General features: G+C 44.4%; 2 non-coding genes across 2 annotated transcripts; both read right to left on the bottom strand.

Annotated features, from left to right (window-relative positions):
• Positions 1–3,405: 3,405 nt before the first annotated feature.
• LOC146854353 (signal recognition particle RNA) lies at positions 3,406–3,705 on the bottom strand. The gene has a single exon (XR_014981676.1).
• A 3,405-nt stretch (positions 3,706–7,110) lies between these two features.
• LOC146854352 (signal recognition particle RNA) lies at positions 7,111–7,404 on the bottom strand. Its single transcript, XR_014958894.1, has one exon.
• Positions 7,405–8,004: the final 600 nt, after the last annotated feature.

Genomic DNA, 8,004 nt, shown 5'->3' with positions numbered 1-8,004 from the left:
AAACACTGCAGCTGTCCTAATGATGAAATGCATTCCATAAGTAAGGATAATGATAAAGTAAGGTGGAATGAATTGATGGTTTACCAACCATGTTTCAAGAAAATCAATTTCACTATCCTTCAAAGAAAGGAAAAAAATGTCTTATCAAGAAGCAGTGTGAATATGGGAAGGGCCTTTAAAAAAGATGTGGAGTTTCCTAAAGTAAAAAAGAGGGTTGAACTGATTGAAGGGAGAGAGGAAGTAGGGTCGGAAAGATTGTGACGGGGAAGTGAATACAACATAAATACTAGTATTTAGAGAGTGAGAGACAGGTAGAGGGACAGAAGGGAAAGGAGAGTGAGAGTGAGAGAGAAGAGCCAGGTTAGGGCTGAGTTTCTCTTTATCTGCCAGTGACTCCCTGTAGAAGCTTGCCGGCACAATTTAGGCTGTCCTGTAAGCATCCCTTGTTATGCCGAGCCAGCCAATATTGAGAAAAATAGCATTGGTCACAATGATGGAACTCGTCTGCAACTTCGGAAGTTTTAAAGTGTTATGGAGTGGGAGGGCTAGAAGAGTTACCATAAAGAATGAATACACGTCATTCTGTTCTCTAGCCTCAACAGCTGCAAGAGAGGAACTCCTGCTGGCCAAGAAGACCAATGTCAGTTCAGCTTGAACAGGTGAAAGCATGCCTGATTCTGCAAAGGTATGAGATTACACTTTTGCGTCAGAGGTGGTCAGGGGCTATTGCACATTAGGAAACCGTTTATTGAGGTCCAGTTGGATTACTCTATCTTCTACCACCTCAAAATCAGCTGCTCATGCAGTGTTCTATACCGATGAGCTATTTTGGTCCTCCCTGCCCCTTCCAGCTAGTGGGTCCCCTGACTAGGGAAAGTGATTCGAACAGATTTGCATATCTTTTCATAGGAGACTTCTTGACTTATTTTATACTGTGCCAAATCAAGGTAGATTGAGTAATGATCTTGACAGACCTATATTGGAGAACTGCAGTGTGAGAAAGTGGCTCTGTATATACTGTTCCCAAATAGGTACAGGGTGTACAGAGTCCACAGTCCCCAGAGGTTTGGCAGAGGCTAAAGTTAGATATAACCTTACTCTCTAAAGTGGTAGCTTGGTCGAGCAGTAAGGCAGTATCAGAGGACAGTGTAAAGCATTTGTTGCACACACTCAGTCAGCAAATGGTCTCACACACTCAATAACTGAACTCTAGGCCAATGGTTTATCTACAAAAAATATATGCTTGTTTTATTTTAGAACCAACAATAGGTATTAAAATATACTTTCTCAGAATGAGATGCTTTATATAAATACTTTCGCAATATGCAATTGACTTTTGTAGAAAGTTACAAGTGGTTGCAATAGGCAACAACATTTTAAACACAATAATGCATTGAGCTCAATGGAAGTTTCAAGTTATTTGCAACAGATTACTTTTAGGATTACTTTTGGATTTCCAGGACTGGATCCTAGATTCAGTCCTGGGTCAGTACTTGGAATCAAGTGATAAAAGTCGACTTAATTACTGTGATGATTTTTAGACAATATTTTGCTATTTTAAAAGTTGACAGAAAATATTTCATAGAAAACAGTCTAAGATTCCCTATGGCAGAAAATTCAAGTTGCAGGTATAGTATGTTCTCGTTACTTTTGTAATCCAGTACTGGGTGCCTAGACTCAGTACTGGGACCTTTATCCAAAACAGGTAAGTAATCACGTTTTCAGAAATTATACGATTTTTAAAGAATATTTAAAGTTTGCAGAAATTGACACTTAGAAGAAATTTCACAGAAAAACAGTCAATGATTTCCTATGGGAGAAAATTGGGTTACTGGTAAGTACAGTTGTAAGTATTTTTCAGAGTCAGTGCTGGGCACCAAGATCCAGCACTGGGAGCTCACCTAATAGCAGGTGAGTATTTTCGTTTTCGTTACTCGGCTGATTTTTGGTGAATATTTTAAGTTTTGAAAAGTCCACACGGAAGAAATTTCAGGAAAAACCAGTCAATGTTACCCTATGGAGAAGATTGAGTTATCGGTTTAAAGGTAAGTACTCGACTGGCAGAGTTAAGGTTCTGGGCATAGACTCAGGCGTCTCCCAGGGTCAGGTAGGTACAGTTGGTACACCCTCAGCGGCACAAGGGCGGCCGGGTGCAGAGAGAGTTAGGCCCAATGTTATCCTATGAGAGGTAGGGGGGCCTTGGTTGGTGGCTGCTGACTAGCAGGCCACGTGGCTGTGGGAGCTGGGCTCCTGGTCACTTATCCAGGGTAAGTGGGGAAGTAGATAGATGTAGAGGTTGCAATGCCAGGGCCACTCGGACGGCTGGGTGCAGGGTGCTTTTGAGCATTCGGGCGCTCAATTGATTTGAATGGGAAATCTCTGGTTTAGAAAAAGACTGCAAGCTCGGGGACGAAGATTCTTCAGGTGCCACCACCACTTCGAGAGGTAAGTTGGGTAGTTGGAGGATAGGTAGGTACCCCGGGATTGGGCACAGGGGGCCGCGGAGCGCCGGGTGCAGGGGTACCTTTTGGTGTCGGGAAATCTTACCCTCTGTTGATCGTGGTTGGGGGGGCACCTGGTTCTGAGGCTGCAGGCTTCTTCAGGAGTGTCGAGGGAGGTCCTTGGGTGCCGGACTCGGGGTCACAGTCGCCGTGGGGTCGTCCTTGTGGTCTTTGTTCACTCTGACACAGGCCAGGCTTGGTGGGTGCAGAGTGTGAAGGGTTCGCGGTTCCGGGCTGCTGCCAGGGATTAGAAGTAGATTTGAGTAGAGCCTCTACTCATGGGAGTCCCAGGGGTTTAGAGTCAAAAGGTAGCCAGGTCCTCCAGGGTTTGTGAGGTTGCTGGCCACAAGAGATGCCGGGTTGGAGCAGGAGCAGGTTCGAGGGTCGACAGGCCAGAGGCTCCAACGTTTGGGAGTTGCACAGCCCTCAGTCTTTTCATGTTTCGCTCAAAGAGTGAAGGGCCCTGTAATTTCCCCTTCTCATTCACATATGAAAAGAATGAGGGCTAATCAATAAATGAATTAGAGCTGGACGTAGAAATGCAGCAGAAGGGCCAGCAAGCGCATTTCTAAGTTGCTCTATGAAGGATGCTTTTGTACTTGACAGATCAGTTTAATCCTACAGGTGCTCTAAAAGGAAGAATGCATTTGAGTCATCCTTGCTGAAAATCACACAGCCATTTATTCTAGGTTGCACTGTGTTTTCAGTCCTCTCCGCCTGCTAGCTTGTTGTTGCAATATGTCTCAATTCTGGAGAATTGTCTGCTATGCTGAAATGCGTGGCCCAGTTCAAATGTTCATCATATTTCCTGGAAAAATATCAAAAGGAAAACAAAGATTTGGTTTTGGGAAAATAATTTATTACACCTTGTAAAAATAAAAACTTTCACATTTGAGTCAAAAAAGAGAGGCTAGGTCTCACTATTTTGCTCAGGCTGTTTTACTCGTACTGCTCACATGTGCTGTCCTGCTACCAATGGGCATGGAAGCTTTGGCCTGCTCTGTTTCCAGCCTGGGTCAGTGCACCTCTCGTTACACAACCTGAAATTCTAGAGCTCCCTCTAGAACACCATATTGATGCCCAATGCAGCATGGACACCTGATCAACACAGCTGAGTGCAGCCCAGAACCCCTGAGCTCAAGCAATCCACAAGCGTCTGCCTCCCAAGTAACTAGGACAACAGGCACACGCCACCTTGCCCGGCAAACACTGCAGCTGTCCTAATGATGAAATGCATTCCATAAGTAAGGATAATGATAAAGTAAGGTGGAATGAATTGATGGTTTACCAACCATGTTTCAAGAAAATCAATTTCACTATCCTTCAAAGAAAGGAAAAAAATGTCTTATCAAGAAGCAGTGTGAATATGGGAAGGGCCTTTAAAAAAGATGTGGAGTTTCCTAAAGTAAAAAAGAGGGTTGAACTGATTGAAGGGAGAGAGGAAGTAGGGTCGGAAAGATTGTGACTGGGAAGTGAATACAACATAAATACTAGTATTTAGAGAGTGAGAGACAGGTAGAGGGACAGAAGGGAAAGGAGAGTGAGAGTGAGAGAGAAGAGCCAGGTTAGGGCTGAGTTTCTCTTTATCTGCCAGTGACTCCCTGTAGAAGCTTGCTGGCACAATTTAGGCTGTCCTGTAGGCATCCCTTGTTATGCCGAGCCAGCCAATATTGAGAAAAATAGCATGGGTCACAATGATGGAACTCGTCTGCAACTTCGGAAGTTTTAAAGTGTTATGGAGTGGGAGGGCTAGAAGAGTTACCATAAAGAATGAATACACGTCATTCTGTTCTCTAGCCTCAACAGCTGCAAGAGAGGAACTCCTGCTGGCCAAGAAGACCAATGTCAGTTCAGCTTGAACAGGTCAAAGCATGCCTGATTCTGCAAAGGTATGAGATTACACTTTTGCGTCAGAGGTGGTCAGGGGCTATTGCACATTAGGAAACCGTTTATTGAGGTCCAGTTGGATTACTCTATCTTCTACCACCTCAAAATCAGCTGCTCATGCAGTGTTCTATACCGATGAGCTATTTTGGTCCTCCCTGCCCCTTCCAGCTAGTGGGTCCCCTGACTAGGGAAAGTGATTCGAACAGATTTGCATATCTTTTCATAGGAGACTTCTTGACTTATTTTATACTGTGCCAAATCAAGGTAGATTGAGTAATGATCTTGACAGACCTATATTGGAGAACTGCAGTGTGAGAAAGTGGCTCTGTATATACTGTTCCCAAATAGGTACAGGGTGTACAGAGTCCACAGTCCCCAGAGGTTTGGCAGAGGCTAAAGTTAGATATAACCTTACTCTCTAAAGTGGTAGCTTGGTCGAGCAGTAAGGCAGTATCAGAGGACAGTGTAAAGCATTTGTTGCACACACTCAGTCAGCAAATGGTCTCACACACTCAATAACTGAACTCTAGGCCAATGGTTTATCTACAAAAAATATATGCTTGTTTTATTTTAGAACCAACAATAGGTATTAAAATATATTTTCTCAGAATGAGATGCTTTATATAAATACTTTTGCAATATGCAATTGACTTTTGTAGAAAGTTACAAGTGGTTGCAATAGGCAACAACATTTTAAACACAATAATGCATTGAGCTCAATGGAAGTTTCAAGTTATTTGCAACAGATTACTTTTAGGATTACTTTTGGATTTCCAGGACTGGATCCTAGATTCAGTCCTGGGTCAGTACTTGGAATCAAGTGATAAAAGTCGACTTAATTACTGTGATGATTTTTACACAATATTTTGCTATTTTAAAAGTTGACAGAAAATATTTCATAGAAAACAGTCTAAGATTCCCTATGGCAGAAAATTCAAGTTGCAGGTATAGTATGTTCTCGTTACTTTTGTAATCCAGTACTGGGTGCCTAGACTCAGTACTGGGACCTTTATCCAAAACAGGTAAGTAATTACGTTTTCAGAAATTATACGATTTTTAAAGAATATTTAAAGTTTGCAGAAATTGACACTTGGAAGAAATTTCACAGAAAAACAGTCAATGATTTCCTATGGGAGAAAATTGGGTTACTGGTAAGTACAGTTGTAAGTATTTTTCAGAGTCAGTGCTGGGCACCAAGATCCAGCACTGGGAGCTCACCTAATAGCAGGTGAGTATTTTCGTTTTCGTTACTCGGCTGATTTTTGGTGAATATTTTAAGTTTTGAAAAGTCCACACGGAAGAAATTTCAGGAAAAACCAGTCAATGTTACCCTATGGAGAAGATTGAGTTATCGGTTTAAAGGTAAGTACTCGACTGGCAGAGTTAAGGTTCTGGGCATAGACTCAGGCGTCTCCCAGGGTCAGGTAGGTACAGTTGGTTCACCCTCAGCGGCACAAGGGCGGCCGGGTGCAGAGAGAGTTAGGCCCAATGTTATCCTATGAGAGGTAGGGGGGCCTTGGTTGGTGGCTGCTGACTAGCAGGCCACGTGGCTGTGGGAGCTGGGCTCCTGGTCACTTATCCAGGGCAAGTGGGGAAGTAGATAGATGTAGAGGTTGCAATGCCAGGGCCACTCGGACGGCTGGGTGCAGGGTGCTTTTGAGCATTCGGGCGCTCAATTGATTTGAATGGGAAATCTCTGGTTTAGAAAAAGACTGCAAGCTCGGGGACGAAGATTCTTCAGGTGCCACCACCACTTCGAGAGGTAAGTTGGGTAGTTGGAGGATAGGTAGGTACCCCGGGATTGGGCACAGGGGGCCGCGGAGCGCCGGGTGCAGGGGTACCTTTTGGTGTCGGGAAATCTTACCCTCTGTTGATCGCGGTTGGGGGGGCACCTGGTTCTGAGGCTGCAGGCTTCTTCAGGAGTGTCGAGGGAGGTCCTTGGGTGCCGGACTCGGGGTCACAGTCGCCGTGGGGTCGTCCTTGTGGTCTTTGTTCACTCTGGCACAGGCCAGGCTTGGTGGGTGCAGAGTGTGAAGGGTTCGCGGTTCCGGGCTGCTGCCAGGGATTAGAAGTAGATTTGAGTAGAGCCTCTACTCATGGGAGTCCCAGGGGTTTAGAGTCAAAAGGTAGCCAGGTCCTCCAGGGTTTGTGAGGTTGCTGGCCACAAGAGATGCCGGGTTGGAGCAGGAGCAGGTTCGAGGGTCGACAGGCCAGAGGCTCCAACGTTTGGGAGTTGCACAGCCCTCAGTCTTTCCATGTTTCGCTCAAAGAGTGAAGGGCCCTGTAATTTCTCCTTCTCATTCACATATGAAAAGAATGAGGGCTAATCAAAAAATGAATTAGAGCTGGACGTAGAAATGCAGCAGAAGGGCCAGCAAGCGCATTTCTAAGTTGCTCTATGAAGGATGCTTTTGTACTTGACAGATCAGCTTAATCCTACAGGTGCTCTAAAAGGAAGAATGCATTTGAGTCATCCTTGCTGAAAATCACACAGCCATTTATTCTAGGTTGCACTGAGTTTTCAGTCCTCTCCGCCTGCTAGCTTGTTGTTGCAATATGTCTCAATTCTGGAGAATTGTCTGCTATGCTGAAATGCGTGGCCCATTTCAAATGTTCATCATATTTCCTGGAAAAATATCAAAAGGAAAACAAAGATTTGGTTTTGGGAAAATAATTTATTACACCTTGTAAAAATCAAAACTTTCACATTTGAGTCAAAAAAGAGAGGCTAGGTCTCACTATTTTGCTCAGGCTGTTTTACACGTACTGCTCACAGGTGCTGTCCTGCTACCAATGGGCATGGGAGCTTTGGCCTGCTCTGTTTCCAGCCTGGGTCAGTGCACCTCTCGTTACACAACCTGAAATTCTAGAGCTCCCTCTAGAACACCATATTGATGCCCAATGCAGCATGGACACCTGATCAACACAGCTGAGTGCAGCCCAGAACCCCTGAGCTCAAGCAATCCACAAGCCTCCCAAGTAACTAGGACAACAGGCACACGCCACCTTGCCCGGAAAACACAGCAGCTGTCCTAATGATGAAATGCATTCCATAAGTAAGGATAATGATAAAGTAAGGTGGAATGAATTGATGGTTTACCAACCATGTTTCAAGAAAATCAATTTCACTATCCTTCAAAGAAAGGAAAAAAATGTCTTATCAAGAAGCAGTGTGAATATGGGAAGGGCCTTTAAAAAAGATGTGGAGTTTCCTAAAGTAAAAAAGAGGGTTGAACTGATTGAAGGGAGAGAGGAAGTAGGGTCGGAAAGATTGTGACGGGGAAGTGAATACAACATAAATACTAGTATTTAGAGAGTGAGAGACAGGTAGAGGGACAGAAGGGAAAGGAGAGTGAGAGTGAGAGAGAAGAGCCAGGTTAGGGCTGAGTTTCTCTTTATCTGCCAGTGACTCCCTGTAGAAGCTTGCCGGCACAATTTAGGCTGTCCTGTAGGCATCCCTTGTTATGCCGAGCCAGCCAATATTGAGAAAAATAGCATGGGTCACAATGATGGAACTCATCTGCAACATTGGAAGTTTTAAAGTGGTATGGAGTGGGAGGGCTAGAAGAGTTACCATAAAGAATGAATACGCGTCATTCTATTCTCTAGCCTCAAC

Source organism: Triturus cristatus, chromosome 4_1, assembly GCF_964204655.1.
Source record: "Triturus cristatus chromosome 4_1, aTriCri1.1, whole genome shotgun sequence".
In the NCBI taxonomy this organism is placed as follows: Eukaryota; Metazoa; Chordata; class Amphibia; order Caudata; family Salamandridae; genus Triturus; species Triturus cristatus.
This window is presented reverse-complemented; position numbering and strand designations above follow the sequence as displayed.